Below are 15,141 nucleotides of genomic sequence, written 5' to 3' on the forward strand. Positions count from 1 at the left end.
ACCAAATGTGGTAACCTTTGTAAGGAGGGTGCTGGCAACCACAGCACAGAGACACTTGAACTGCTGCTGCATGGAGCCAGCCAGTGATCAAAAGCAGCTGTCCTGTGCTGCACTGCTGGACTGAGCTAGAGGCACCAGCCCAGTAATTTCCAACTATGCGGCTTCAAGGTCCAGGCTGATGTGCCCTTGCAGAGCAATGCAGTGCCATGGGAAATGCCTGGCTTGGCTGAGGTTGGAAGTCACTGCACAGCATTTGTCGTGTGGTATCAGCAACACATGGGCTGAGCCTTCGTGGTACACAAAGCCAGCACTGATAGAAAAACATACCCTTTTGTTTGCCCACATACACTTAAAGACAGGTTGCTGCATGGGGTACCAATCTGAATTTATTAAGCTGAACATATTTCATGCCCAGATGGCTGTGAGCCCTTGAGTAAGCAGCTTTGCTTCTCTTTTGCCCCTTTGTGTGATCTAGCTGATTCTCCATCCCTCTGGAGGCAGTGCTGCAGTAGGGGAAGGAAAAGGAGCACTGTATGTTGTTTGTATAACTGACATGCTAACATGAAATCCATACCGAGTACCTAGACAGGTACTTGATTCAGTGCCTTCTGTACATTTCTACTTACAGTTCACATGCAGATACTGACAAAACAGTAGGAAGCTGATATGTCCTTGTGATGCTCCAAGAGAGAAAGACCAGGGGTGATGGTGCAGTTTTCCTTTGTAACTTTTTAGTTTAAAAACAAAACAAAACAAAAACCCACAACAGACTATTGTGAATTCCTTAGTGAGAAGTGCTGTCTGCTGCAATAAAAAGTCCATAAGAGCAAGAACAGAGAGGTGCTATGTTTCTAAAAGTCAAGCTTAACTGGCTGGGCACAGTCCCATACCAGTGCAGGCATGGTTCCTGGGGGACCCCAGCTAATGACAGATTTAGTAGCCTTCACACCTAGACCCCCCATATCTAGGTGACATACACTTTCAAGTTCCATTTCACTAGTTGGTTTTAGCTATGTTGTGCTTGCAACAGAAATTAATACAAGCTACAAATACCTGGCACTCTTCTTTGGTGGTGAGACTGTACAAGGGAGGCCTTTTCAACATCACAGAATAGATCTGCTCTGCTGGCACACAATAACTCAGAAACTGCCTGGGCTCCCAGAAACCCTTCTGTGAGAAGATGAAGGCAGTCAGTATCCTGTCTCTGCTGCTCAATGGTGTGTCATGGGCAAATGCCTGGTTTTCAGGAGTGCCATGGGGTTAATTTGGGAAGTAGGAAGTCATTTCCTGCTGGGACCTTATTCAGACCATCGCTAGTTTCTGCCTTTTCCAGCACTAACCCTAACAATTTCCTTCAACACCTCAAAACATTTCCTGTTGCTGCACTTCATCTTTCCTAGGTATCTTCAGCCTCCTGACAAAATCTGCTGCTTCTCCTGAACCTGAGCAAATCCTGTGAGGTTTTGCTAAGTGTTTTTTCTCCTGGCTACATGCAATGAATACAGAGCTTGACGCTTAAATCTAAAGCCCACATTCAATTCACTTGAAAATTCACTTGAAGACTTTGAATAACAAAATATAAACATTTGATATATTAAAAAAAAAAAAAAAAGAAAGAAAAAGAAAAAAGCTCCAGCAGCTGTGGAGATAGGGAACGCTAAACAAGGAAACCTAACTTTTCAGCTATTGAGGATCCATAGTGTTTTTCAGAGAAAAAGCTCCCTAACAGCTTCCGATTTATACTTGTGATTTGAAAACATCCAGTTCAAAAAGGCAAAACATAGGCTACAGTTATGACTCTCCCCATTTTAAAGAAGGGAAAAATGAGAAACAGGCAAATTAAGTTGAGGCAGTAGGACACAAGAAAAAACAGCAGCAAGACTCAAATTGAAATGCAAATGAACTATCTTAATCAGAAGACTGTTTTTTTCTTTAAAAAAAAAACAAACAGAAACAGGTTGAATGTAGAGAAAACCAATGGTAGATTTTGTGGGACTGTCATTAATAGCCTTTTTGCGTACTGATCATTTTGCTTGACATTGTTCTTTCAGATGTCAAAACCATGTAATACAAGGTTGGGGTAAATGTGCACACTCTGTCCCTGGCTCATAAGCTGCTTAATGTTTTTTGGCTTTCTTAGCTGAAAAAAATACATTGCTTTAATATCAGGAAAATAGTCTTGCAAGAAAATAATTTCTCATTTATCCAAATGTTCATTTCAACTGATGAGAGTCAGAGGACCATAAAATGACATTCTAGTCCTGAGTAAACTGCATTTGAAATTCAGTTAAAAAAAAAAAAAAAAAGATATCAGATTGAAATCCACAGCATTTGTGCCCTTTGAGGTCTGTGCGTTGGTGTGAATCTGCCCTGCTCTAGTGTCATCATCAATTTAACAGCATCAAGGGGATGGAGAATAATGTCTGAGACTTTTTCAGGGGGTGGGGAGTTCCTGTAAAGAAAAGCTTAGTATTTGGATTAAATTAGGAGAAGGCCTGTGAGTTAGCCACCGCAGAAATGGGGCTGTGGCTGAGGACTTTCCTCTGTGTCTGAGAGGACCTCCCAGAGGAGGAAGCATTGGATGAGGCCACCCCTTTGCAAGTGCCTCAGCTAAAGGTGTTAGGTATCTTGTCTGATTTTACCTGGTGGGAAAAACAAATGTGCACACACACCCCCACACACATACACATACACATACACACACACACACACACAGACACACACACAAAAGAGCCATTTTTATGTTAATAGCTTACCCTGGTTGTCAACCAGCTCTACCAAGCACAGTTCGCTGTTAGACAACCTTGATTCTGGGGTACTTAAGGCAACATACACACTGTTCAAGGTTAAACACCATGCAGAGAGCTTTAAAATAAGGGATTTACACAAACATAAATAAATAAATAAATAGATAGATAAATAAATAAATAAAATGAAATAAACAACCAAAACACCACAATACTGAAAACTAACCCCCAAGTGCTCGTGATGTGTCAGAAAGCTTATTTACAAAGCACTCAGAAAAAATGCACCTTATAAAAACATGTAGATATCTTATGTGTCCTTAATCAAAGCTTTCTGAGGATGTTTTTGGACCTGTGAGTCAACAAGCATTAGTCTTCCTCTTTATAATGTCTTGCTTCTCTCTTCCAGCCAGCCTCCTTCTTCATGCACTTGTGTAGGTGTTTTTCTCAATGACCTCCACTCCCTTAAGTCTTCCTGCATTTTAATTACTTTAAGATGGAGTCCTGAATGTTAATGATAGTTCAGTATATTAAATCTCTGAATAATTAAGGCTGTTTTTTTTTGTTTTTTTTTTTTTTTCCCCCCACTCCTTTGGTGATAGTGATTTGTATTCTGTGCACTAAGTTACAAAGCTTGACAGCTAAAGCTTAATATATTTTTTTCAGTTTCAGAGACTGAGAAGTACTAATTCTGACAGTCATTGAAAAAATTCTCAAAACAATAGTATTAAGAACTGATGATCATATTCAGTAAGTACATCCACAAGGAAAATCACATTTGTCTGTGTATTTATGAATAAATTTACCTTTAATTTTATTTTAAATTACCTGTTTTTTTTCTGTGTTTCTTATCAAAATTGTGCCTTGGTGCTATTTTAGGAAATGTCTTTGATAGTATAGTCACCTTTCTGTTGGTATAGGGAATTTAAAATAAAGCTGCTTTCCTAGCAGCCTGGTTGCAGTGCAAAATGTTCATTTCCCTTGCCCTCACTTTTAATGCTCTATCCAGCTTTATGCAAGGTGGGTGGTAGTTTTTGCAAATGGTTGCAGCATGCCAAACTCTTTCTTGACTGACTAGAAATCCAAGATCATGCCCTCTATCTGAGACTTTCTCTTGAATTTAAATAATATTTCCATGAGCATATTGACAACATTTATGTTCAGTCTTATACCTGATGCTTTTAAAACCTTTCTACATTTACTAGAAATGAGTTAAAGCACTACAACTTAGAGATGAAAATTCAAGGTAACTCAGAAAAGTAACAATTGGAAAGTTTTGACCCCATGTTATACATAATATTTTAAGTATGCTTTCTTCCTCTTCTGTGTCTATCATTTATTATTAATGAACAAAAGCTCTGCAACTTTGAAAAGAAAATTTAAGTCAGTATCTAAAATACTCAGCTGGAAAATGAAGAGATGTCTCAGAGGTACTAATTACTGAGATTGGGAAACTCAGTGTGGAAGGGGCTGGAAATATGGATTAACATGGTATAAGTCAAGGAAAACTTTACTAACTGGAAGAACTGTAAAGCAATAAATTAAGGATTGTTACAAACAGACTGTTTTATTTGAGTATGGGTATGTTATGAGAAAAAGAATTACATACCAATTACATTACCAAGACCTCTTGTGTACCTTAGTTACATCAAAACAACCTTATAAAATTTTATAAAGTGTCTGTAAGAAGATAGTTATGTAATTAAAGCCTATTTCTTTACTGGGATGTTTGCATCATAGGACCAGCACTCTCCTCTGAGTTCAGTACAATCATTTTTTGTCTGAAATATCTTACATTGATTGTAAACTCGTTTAGGACAGGGAAAGTTGTTTTTTTGTGTGTCTGTGTGTGTGTTTGTACTTGCACTAAATAAATATATGGGGCTGATGCCTCTTTAGATTTCAACAACATATAAAGCTCTTGACACTTTGCTTTCAACAATATGGTTTAACTGAGAAACAACAGATGGGTTTCAAGCGCTTCTGCTTGTATTTTTTAAGCAAAAGACAGAGTTTGAAAGGTGTGCTCTTTAGCAGCATGTGGGGAAGGGTAAATTAAGATAGCCAACTAGTGCTATCCAGTGGACTTGCAGCTCTGCAGCATTTATCCAAAACCACTTGAATATGTATACCAAAAGGGGAAATCCGCTTTTATGTTAGTTTTGCAAATATACACAACTTTGGCATGAACTAGGCAGGAAGAACTTTCCTTGGAGAGATGTATTGAGCAAGAAAAGGTGAAGAAATTCTGCTGATTTCTGATGCCTGAGTCCTGAGAGACATTGTGAACATGGAGGTAGTTACCTAGTCTCCCATGAAATTATTTATGTGTTACAACGATGCTCACAGGATGAGGCCTTAATGGGCCAGGTCTATATCTATTATTAATCTGTATGAACAACTGAAGGTGAAGATTTTGGCATGAATCTATACTGATTGATGCAATTTTTTTCTGTTTATTTTGAGACAATTAGTAACAAAAACAGTTCTGCACCACATAACAGGCACAGAACACTTTTATGATGTCAACAAAGATTGAAGTGAGTCTTATAACCTTATACTTCTATGGGCAGCAGTCAGATTACTGACTACATTTGCCAGGTGTTTGCATGAGTACTCTGGCAACGTACCATTTCTGCAGGAGTGACAATGTTACATATAAAAATAATAATTTGAAAACAGGTAAGGAGAAAGTTGCATAGAAATAAATGACATGAAGGAGGGAAAAAGGTGGAAAAAAGACTTGTTGGGAGTTATGATACAAATACTTGATATAAAGGCAGATGAATTGTCATTGCCTTGATCATACAGTATGATTATCAGCAGCAGCAGAGTGACAGAATATGCCACTCTTAGACCTGCTTGAAGAGCTGTTGTCCCTGTGCTCCTGGAACGTCACCTTCTGAGAGAGGCTGAAATACCATATTTGTCTAGGAAAGGGAAAGTAATGAGAAAAGAACAAGCAACATGTTTAGACCTCAGGAAATAAGTAAAATAAAATCTTTTGTATTACCTTTCAGTGAAAGCTTGGAAACTGGCAGTTTATCTTCTGCATTTTATTGTCTTCATTTGTTCTTATGTATTTTCAAGCAATTGAGCAGTTCTGTAGTTTCTTATTAATATTTTGCAAGAAGGAACAAAAAATACATTAAGACACCTTTAAATTAGATTTTAAATACCCACAGACCTATTAAAAACTTGCAGTGAACATTTTTTTATAACATCAAGTGATTTGCCTCCACAGTCAGGCTTTTTAAGGATAAACATTATTAGCTTACATTTCTCAGTGTTTCAAGTTTGTTTATAATTTTAAAAATAGTTTTTAAAAAATACATTAAGTTCTACTCATAATCATGGACTACACAGCCTCAAAAAAGGTTTAATGGGCCAGAGCTTCAGCTAAAGGCTGATTTAACCTTTTCTGTTTATGGGCTGCAATATTGTTTGGCCATCTTTCCTGAAGTAAGCATCTAATTAGAGCCCACAAAAGAGAACAGTGATTCCATATTTGCATTTATTTGTTGCAAATTCTCATTTATAATTTTCTTTCTATTCTATTTTGTGGAGCTATTATGGTATTTGTGAACACTGAATACTTTCAGTGTAGTATTATTAATTCCCATACCATATTAAAATCACAATCTAAATAAGGATTTGTCTGGTACTGCTGAGGACTACTAATTGAGATGTTGTCTCTGAAATATCTTATCCAACCTGTGATACATGTGCATGAGTACATGATTTTTTGCTGCATTTGTGCTACTTTAAAAATTGACCAATCTTTCCAACCCATAGTTAATAAAATTTAAATATTACAAAGCATTTTGGGTCAGAGACCCCAAAGTATTTGGCACGTGCTCTTATTTGGGATTTAGCCCATCCAGAGAATTCCATGTAGGGAGTTTCAAACAAGATAGCTTTAGACTACAAGACAGATTTAAAGAAGGAGTATGAGTGCAGACAGTTGTGCTTCTTGGCCGATCTTACACCTGAGAACAGAACTAAGGTTAGAAAGGAAAATGTTTGGGGTTTGAGTGGATTTACTGAGTATTACTTATATAAGCCTTACCATGTTTCAGGTATCCAGGTATCTTACAAACCTACCCTCCCTTGCAAGTCCCATTTTTGTGCAGTTATTTCTTCCCCTGCCTTCTGGGGTATATAGGTGTTTGTGTTTTTCAAAGCTTTAACAAGAAATCTTGTCCTCGGAGACAGTGACCATCTCCTGGAACAGGCTTTCACAGAAACTAAACCCAACTGGGGCAGTTCCTGGTTGGTTTAAGTGCTGAGGACCTGGTCCATAGCCTTCTGGAAAGATTTACCTTGGCTCTGGGGTTGCTCCACACTCCATCACCACAAGTGTAGTCACCTTGCAGGAAAGGAAAAGGGGAAGGTGACCCCTTAGTCCAGTATTGGCTGCATTACAGGGGGATGATAGATACTTGACAGATAGAGATACCCACAGAGCTCCCCAGTAGAAGAAATAGATTAACAAGTGTCATTGACCTCCCTTTAAGCTACAGGGGATATTTAAGCCACTGCAGATGGACAGAAACAATTAATATAAAAATCCACTTGTGATATTTTTTTATTGCCTAATTGCACATCTACTGGTCTAGTGCCTAATTTACACTTAGAATACTGTAATTTGCCTTGTCAGGTGTTTCTTTTTTATTGTTCATTTCACTGTGCTAAAATAATTGCCATCATATACTTCTAAGAGAGATTACTTTTGTTGGACTTACCATTTCTATGAGATCTTTGTAGTCCATTGCCACAGCCTCTCCCATTTCTCCCTGCTCTGAAGTATGCCTTACATATGTACAATAATTTCCTTCCACCTTAAATATTTCCACTCCTGGCAATATGTCAGCATTTAATCTCTTTGAAATATTTTTTTTTTTTTTTTTCTCAGATGATTTCCAGGGCAATCACTCTTACAGGCAGACTTCAGATAATTTCATAAAGAAGGATTCTATCCAATGTTTTTTACTGTCCTTTTGGGTTTCTAGCTAAACGGAATAATGCCACAGCCATTAACCTCAAATGTGAATCACAGCTGAGAGTTCATACTCAGCCCATCCAGTTCCTCCATGGTGTCCTTCACCTCAGTGTGCAGCCTGTGCACCCACGAAACCCAGAAAATCTCCAGTAAATCTACAGAGGCTTTTCTTTGATCATTTTGCAGGCTGTGGAGATCTTTCTGAAGATCTGATGTCTGCACCAGAGGCTCACCTTTCTGCAGCCAGTTTGGATATTTCAGATATGTCAACACACTGGCTGACTTGCTCCTTGGAAGGATTTGTTCTATATTCAGTTGTTTACCAACATTATCTGCAAAAAATATCTCTACAAATACAATTCGTAAGAGAGAAGGTAAGTTTTCCACAACTGTTAGCAGGGAAACAGTAGGAATGAGCTGCTGGCAATAGCTAGCCCATGATCTGAAGTCTTAACGTTGGTGCGTCTTTTACCACATATTAACTGTGCCACCCAATTATGTCAAACCAGTAGTCCTTCCACCCAGTTATGTTAAACCAGTGGTCCTTCTAATCTGTTAGCTTCGCTGGTATAATGGACTGCAATGGACATACAGAGATAAGCTTTAAGAAAGTGGCAATAGATCCCAATGCAGTCTCCAAGCTTCACAGCAGTTCACGATTCCCCTGAAACACAGTTTCTATCTGCATCCTCATGTTTCTACTGATGACAGATATGTTTTTTTCTTTTATCATCTGATTCTTTTTGACGTCACTCAAATTTTTGGATTTCAAAATTGCTTCTAAATTAAGTTATCCAGTTTAATGATTTGTGACTTGGGGAAAAATACTTCCGTTTGGTTGTCTCTTGTTTGTTTGGTTGGCTCTTGTCCATTAATTTTACTGAGTGTTCCCAATTCTTGAATTATGTCATTTTTCTGTTCTTCTTTTCTGTGATTTTACAGAGTTCATAATATCATTGATGAGATCTTTCTTTTCTGGGATTGAAAGGTACATTTTTATTTGCATCACATTTCTTGGTGTTTTATTTGCAAAGGCTTTCATAAGGTACTAAACCTGAAATTAACCTTTTGATTTTAAAATGGCATATTTTATACCCTGTGCTTATACCAGAAGAGATGGCTTACTATTAGGTGGTACTATTATTTTAAAACAAAGTATCCTTTAACAGCAGTATCTAAAATATCCTTTAACAGCAGAATAAAACTACTGCAAAATTCTGTCATTGAACTCCAATATTCATATAATAATGCAGAAGAATGAACACCTCTGCTTTATACTGGACCAGAGGTTTTTTTCAAACCTATCTGGGAAAAGATTTTCTAGATTAATTTTCAGATTATTGACATTTAAATATTAAATACTAAAACAAACTAATATTTTAAGTGTATCAGTAGGTGGAATTTTTAATTACATGTTTTTCATTGTTTTTCGGAACGCTGTATGGGTAAGTGCTAAATAACCCTTTGAAAACACTGTCAGTGAGATGTGGAACATCTAAGACTACAACCTATTATTATTTACACAGACCTGAATCAATTTGTGTTATTGTTTAACATCATGGAACAACATTTGTTGTATTAGAAAAGCTCATATACATCAGCAAACCGAAAAGCCTGCTGTTTTCCCCTGGGTGCCTTACTATCTGTTGTTAATTTTCAGATAAAGCTGTTGATGGACTTACCATCTGTGATTATATCATTGTGTATGATATACTCATAAGCCTTTGTAATTAAATTCCACTGTTTGGAAGAAATGGGATCAGATTTACTAGATGACGCAGCAGAATCTTGTAGTCAGGGTTCAGGATTTTAAATAACGCAGGTCCCTTTTCTGCCAGATGTGTCTTGAAGAATAATCTAGTTTTCAGTTCTCTGTAGACCTTCCCTTAATGCACACCATTTAGAGCTAGTTTAATAAAATAAATAAATAATTAAAAAATAGTAATTAGTTCTCATCAAACACACTATAATTAGCAATTAACATTATGCATACCACCCACTTCTAAAACCAGTTTGTGGCTTGTTGCATATTCCTTTAGCTGTGTAGCATATAAGAATATGTTAGAATCCATTGTCTATGACAGAAACTTAAAATAGGGACTAAAAACCAGAATTTTCTGAATTCTAGTCCCAACATTTTCACAAGAAGTCCACTTGTTTTCTGAAAAGGATCATGAATTTTGTATGCACTGTTTGCTATAAAACATATATGAAATTATTTGAGATCCAGTTAAATACTTGCTGAAAACTTAGCTGGCTTCAGTGAAATTTTGTCCAGATTTTTGTTAAATGTCAAAAGGTGGATGAAATCCTAATGTCAGGCTTTCTTCCTGTATTTCAATGCTGCCTATAAAATGATTCAAATATATGTAAGTATTCCCACAGGAGTTTGGGAGGATTCCTCAGTATATGCTTGTAAAGCAAAAAAGCACCAGTCCTATAAACATCTTAATCAGAAGTGTTTATCTTGGCTGTTATTTAGCTGCAAGGAAATGAAATATTGATTGTGTTCCTAAGATTGCCTTAACCCTCTCTGCCTTCCCTGCAGTAAGTGAAGTTGATAGAGCAGAAAACACTCAATCAAATTTTCACTGGACAGGGTCACATCACTGTCTGATGTTTTGTTGCTGTGGTGTTTTCTAACAAAGTCTTAATGGTTACTGTTACTGTTAATTTCACACACACACAAAAAAATAATAATCCAAAACTCTGAAAATAGACCTATTCAGTCTAGTAGGAACCCTATTCCTGTGTGCAAGTGGCATGCCGTGATCCCAGGAAGAAAACTGTTACAGAAAGTTAACTTGATTATCAGCATGTAGGAAGACTGTATATTAACACCAGCGACAGGACCCGCGGGAATGGAGTTAAGCTGAGGCAGGGGAAGTTTAGGCTGGACATCAGGAAGGGGTTCTTCACAGAGAGGGTGGTTGCACACTGGAACAGGCTCCCCAGGGAAGTGGTCACTGCACCGAGCCTGACTGAATTTAAGAAGAGATTGGACTGTGCACTTAGTCACATGGTCTGAACTTGGGTAGACCTGTGCGGTGTCAAGAGTTGGACTTGATGATCCTTAAGGGTCCCTTCCAACTCAGGATATTCTATGATTCTATGATTCTATGATTTAGGTATTCTATAAATTCAAAGCTGGAAAACAGCTAGATCAGTTTGTTCATTCTCCCGCTAGTTTGAGATGTCTCTTGTGTGCTGTACATGCAGTGATTTATTCATAAAGTGATTTATTAATGGAATGCTTGAGATCAACACAGCTTCAGGCTAGTGAGCACCTTCTGTGCACTGCGGAGCAAACCTGTGCCCCCTTGAATATGATAACGTTTAGGAGCACAGGCTGGATTCGGTTCCTTTAAAGCTTCAAAAACATCTATTTCAAGCTGCTGAAAATGTCACTGAGATCTCTGCCTACTTGCTGAAGGGCAACTTCTTGAGTTCTTGCTTTGTATTTTACTTTCACCTGCTGCAATTATAATGATCTGAACTTTACATGGTATTTCTTTATGATTTTAAGAGTAAATTCCATAGAAAGCTTACAATTAAACAAAATAATTAGGTCTTGAAAGAACAATTTTTTGCTTTGCATCTGACGAGGCCTATTAATCTTTCCCAGTGAGGGCTGCAGACACGGTGGACATCAGCAGTTACGTTGGATTGCCAAGGCTGTAAAAATCAAGATAAATGACTGCTTTGTTTAAACCCATCTGTTATTGATGGGGCTAAGAGAGGCTTAGCTTGTAAGTGGTTTCGTGGACCTTATATGTCCACAACACTCATTGGGAGTCATTTTAGCACAGTTTGGAGTAGTTTTGTTAGCACACTTTGTTTTGTGAATATTGTATTACAAAATGATTTGTGAAGGCATTTCATCATTCATGTTAATGGTGTTGGTGCCCTTTCTGGTGCGTAAAGACAACTCAGTCGTACCAGAAACATGTCATGTCTTAGTTTTCTTCTGAGAATTTTGGAGGTCACTGGAGGCTTGGCAATGGGGCATTACAGGCACTTAAACCTAAACTGTGGTTCTTTCACAGTCTAGTTGAGACAATAAGGGTGTTTTTAGTGTGTGGCTGGAAAAAGAGACCTAAGCTGGGATGGAAATACAGGGACCCAGTAAGAAGAGGTAGAGAGTCATGTGCTGTAGAGATGCTCCTGGATGTCTGACACAAAGCTCACCTACCAGATTCATAGCATGAAAGGGGTTTTGTATTTCTCCTGGTTGCTCTGTCTGGTCAGCCTTGGAGGCTCAAGGGCAAGATGACACAGCCCCATCACACTTTTCCTTGGCAGAGTTGCCACGATAGCTGCCCGGGTTTCCGTTCTGAGCCAGTGACTGAACACTGATATGGCCATTTAGCTGGGAGAAATAAAATGGATGAGCCTCTTCCCCTCAGGAGCCTTTCTGGCAGTCACAGGCAATGAGAAGTTCATCTTCAAACTCTTCAAAATAGGGTTTCCTCATATCCCCAAGCTTGATTGCTATAATTTGCAGGTGATCACTTCCAGTGCTTCCTCTTTAGCACACCACAATGGTCTTTGCCCCTCAGCTATCACATTTTTTCCTGAGAACAGCATTACCTGATCCAGTCACCCTGTGAATAGGCTCTGAGGGTGTAGTTTCCTGGGATAAAACATGGTTATCAGTATGAATCTGATTTAGGCTTCCATTTGGTAATTTCATTCTCTCTGGCTGCAAGAGAAGTCGTAACTGGTGACTGAAGATCTTCCTTAGAGCAAAACATATTTTAGGAGACAAGCATCAGAGTAAAAATGCTTTTCCATGTGGAGGCTCTGGAAGGACCCACCATCACTTCGCTTCCCTCACCACCTGTCTCTGTCAGAGCTTCCTGCCCTGCCCTGGAGGCCCAGGGACCCCTCTCAGCTGCCCAGCAACTACTGCGGGGCAAAATCCTGCCCAGCTTAAGCAGCCCTTACACAGCACCCTTACCTTCAAGCTGCCTGCTTGCTCCACTGGGTTTCATGTCCCTCCCCTGCCTGCTGCTGTTGGCAGAGAAGTGATGGCAGAGGGATGCAAACACTGCCAGCCCTGGGCAGCATCCCTCTAGAGTCTGGAAAATGAAGCTGCACAACCAGGTTTTCCTCCTGCTCCTTTACTGCTCCACACAGACACATTTTCTAAGTGACAGCTGTGCTGTTATGCACAAAAAAAATAAAAAATAAAAAAGTATGTATTTAGAAGTTTTCATATTTTAAGCTTCTCCACCTTACTTCTTTTAGTTTCAATTGAATGTATATAAACATAGCATATATACAAGATAGGATATGCTTAAATTATAGCCACAATGACTGTTGTGGTTTTGGTTTGGTTTGGACTGGTTTAGTTTGGTTTGGTTTGGATTGTTTTGGCTTGGATTGTTTTGGTTTGGTTTGGTTTGGTTTGGAAGATGTGAAGTAATGGTAGGACCACTTTAGAGCATTTCAGCAAAGTTTAAATATATAAATTAAAAATGTTTAGCTTGGAAAGAGCAAGCAGATAGTGAAAAAGAAGCAGTGCCGACAAGATCCAACTTTTAACTGTGCATCAATTAACATGAATGGCAATCCCTCTGTGTATTTCAGCTGAAGAGTATTTTAAAGTAGACTATGGCTATGCAGGACCTAGTATCTGATGACAGACACAGGAAGGGTTGAAATGCTCTCAAAATTTCTCTCTAGCCTAGTAAACCATTCAGTATTAGGTGTATGTTAATAAGTTTCTAGGCCATAGTTACCTTGGTATTGACTTAATGCTCTTATTTGCTATTTGAAATACATAAAATAGAATGTAACTACATAATAATTAAGAAAGGAAAACATGGTTTCCTGGAAATTAATCACATTCATTCCTTGACTGGCTCTCTTATCTAAGCAACACAGGATATTGGGAATACCAGCCTGCTGAAATGTAATCTATGAAAATACACGTACAATATCATCTTAAACCCATCATTGCTGATAGTAATCGTGTATAATAATACTCTTTGTGCCTCTAGTATTCACCAAGTGTAATTTATTTTTTTTATAGGCAGCAACTTTTCAAAAAGATTAAGTGCCCAACAATACAAGAGGAAACCTTTAAATGTCTGGCTTTTTTTCCCCCATCTATGAAAATATAGAAGCAGAGGTGTGAGTGGGTGCCACATGGTGCCCATCTGCCTTTTGCAGGTAGGTGCTCCTCACACCATCAAATTTTTAAGAACAGCACCCAGCTCACAGCACATCTGGTCAAGAGGGTTGCTCACAGCCGTGACTTACAGGCAACCTTGAGTTCACCGTGACAGACTGAAAAAGTGTCACTATTGTTAAATGATTTGGGAGGACAGTGAGGAGGAGAGACCAAGATAGATGTGTTGAGCATTAAAAAAAAAAAAAAAAAAAAGTTTGGGGGTTCCTTATGGAACCTGGGTAGATAAAAAACATGATGCAAATGTATGTGTGGGGAGTGCATGCTTTAGGATATGCAAATGGAGGGGAATATCAAGCTAATGTATAAATTAAGGTTGTTATAGGGAATGAATTTATACTCTTAATTTTCAAAATAATTTACTGTTTAATGACATAAAAATGGGTGATAATCATATTGTAATTATTGATTATAACAATGATAAGGGCAAATCAGAAATTATATTTGAAAGAAAAAAAAAAAAAGAAATTTAATTGAGGATGATTATTTTCTGTTCTTTTAAAAAGACAAAGAAACATATATTTACAAGGAACAGGAACCTTTTGTGGGGAAGTCTACACTTCATTTCACCTATAATTTTTATTGTCCCTACGCCCACATACAATATTTTAACAACATGGGTCAGAGTATATTCCATAGGTTACCTTCAACCTATACACACAAAGACTATATGCAACTGCAGTACATTCTCTAACATGCACAAAAAGAAAATTAGATTCCCTGACAATTTTATTCTCATACAGACCCCAAATGGTATTTAGTAAACAGAGTCTAGCCTGACATTTATTCTGTGTGGTTAAAAAGCAGCTAATGATCAGGGAAAATAGATGATGCCTTGTCTATTTCACATAGTGTGCCCCATAAACTTTTCAAGAGCAATCCTCCCATGGACTAGGTGACCTAGACTCAGAATATGCTGTCTAGTTTCCATGTCATCATTCTCCCTTCCCTTCCCTTCCCTTCCCTTCCCTTCCCTTCCCTTCCCTTCCCTTCCCTTCCCTTCCCTTCCCTTCCCTTCCCTTCCCTTCCCTTCCCTTCCCTTCCCTTCCCTTCCCTTCCCTTCCCTTCCCTTCCCTTCCCTTCCCTTCCCTTCCCTTCCCTTCCCTTCCCTTCCCTTCCCTTCCCTTCCCTTCCCTTCCCTTCCCTTCCCTTCCCTTCCCTTCCCTTCATCTCACTCCTCCCTCTTCCTTTCTGTATTA

General features: G+C 38.4%; 2 long non-coding RNA genes across 2 annotated transcripts; one reads left to right on the top strand and one right to left on the bottom strand.

Moving 5' to 3' along the window:
* Window positions 1-632: 632 nt before the first annotated feature.
* On the bottom strand, window positions 633-3,189 carry LOC137850167 (uncharacterized). The gene is made up of 3 exons (XR_011092319.1): window positions 3,097-3,189; window positions 1,054-1,170; window positions 633-727 (listed from the first exon to the last, which is right to left on the bottom strand). It is a non-coding gene; the product is annotated as an uncharacterized lncRNA (long non-coding RNA).
* Window positions 3,190-3,318: 129 nt separating this feature from the next.
* LOC137850168 (uncharacterized) lies at window positions 3,319-14,941 on the top strand. Its single transcript, XR_011092320.1, has 4 exons — window positions 3,319-3,494; window positions 7,933-8,120; window positions 8,689-8,734; window positions 13,784-14,941. It is a non-coding gene; the product is annotated as an uncharacterized lncRNA (long non-coding RNA).
* Window positions 14,942-15,141: the final 200 nt, after the last annotated feature.

This window comes from Anas acuta, chromosome 1, assembly GCF_963932015.1.
Source record: "Anas acuta chromosome 1, bAnaAcu1.1, whole genome shotgun sequence".
Lineage (NCBI taxonomy): Eukaryota > Metazoa > Chordata > Aves > Anseriformes > Anatidae > Anas > Anas acuta.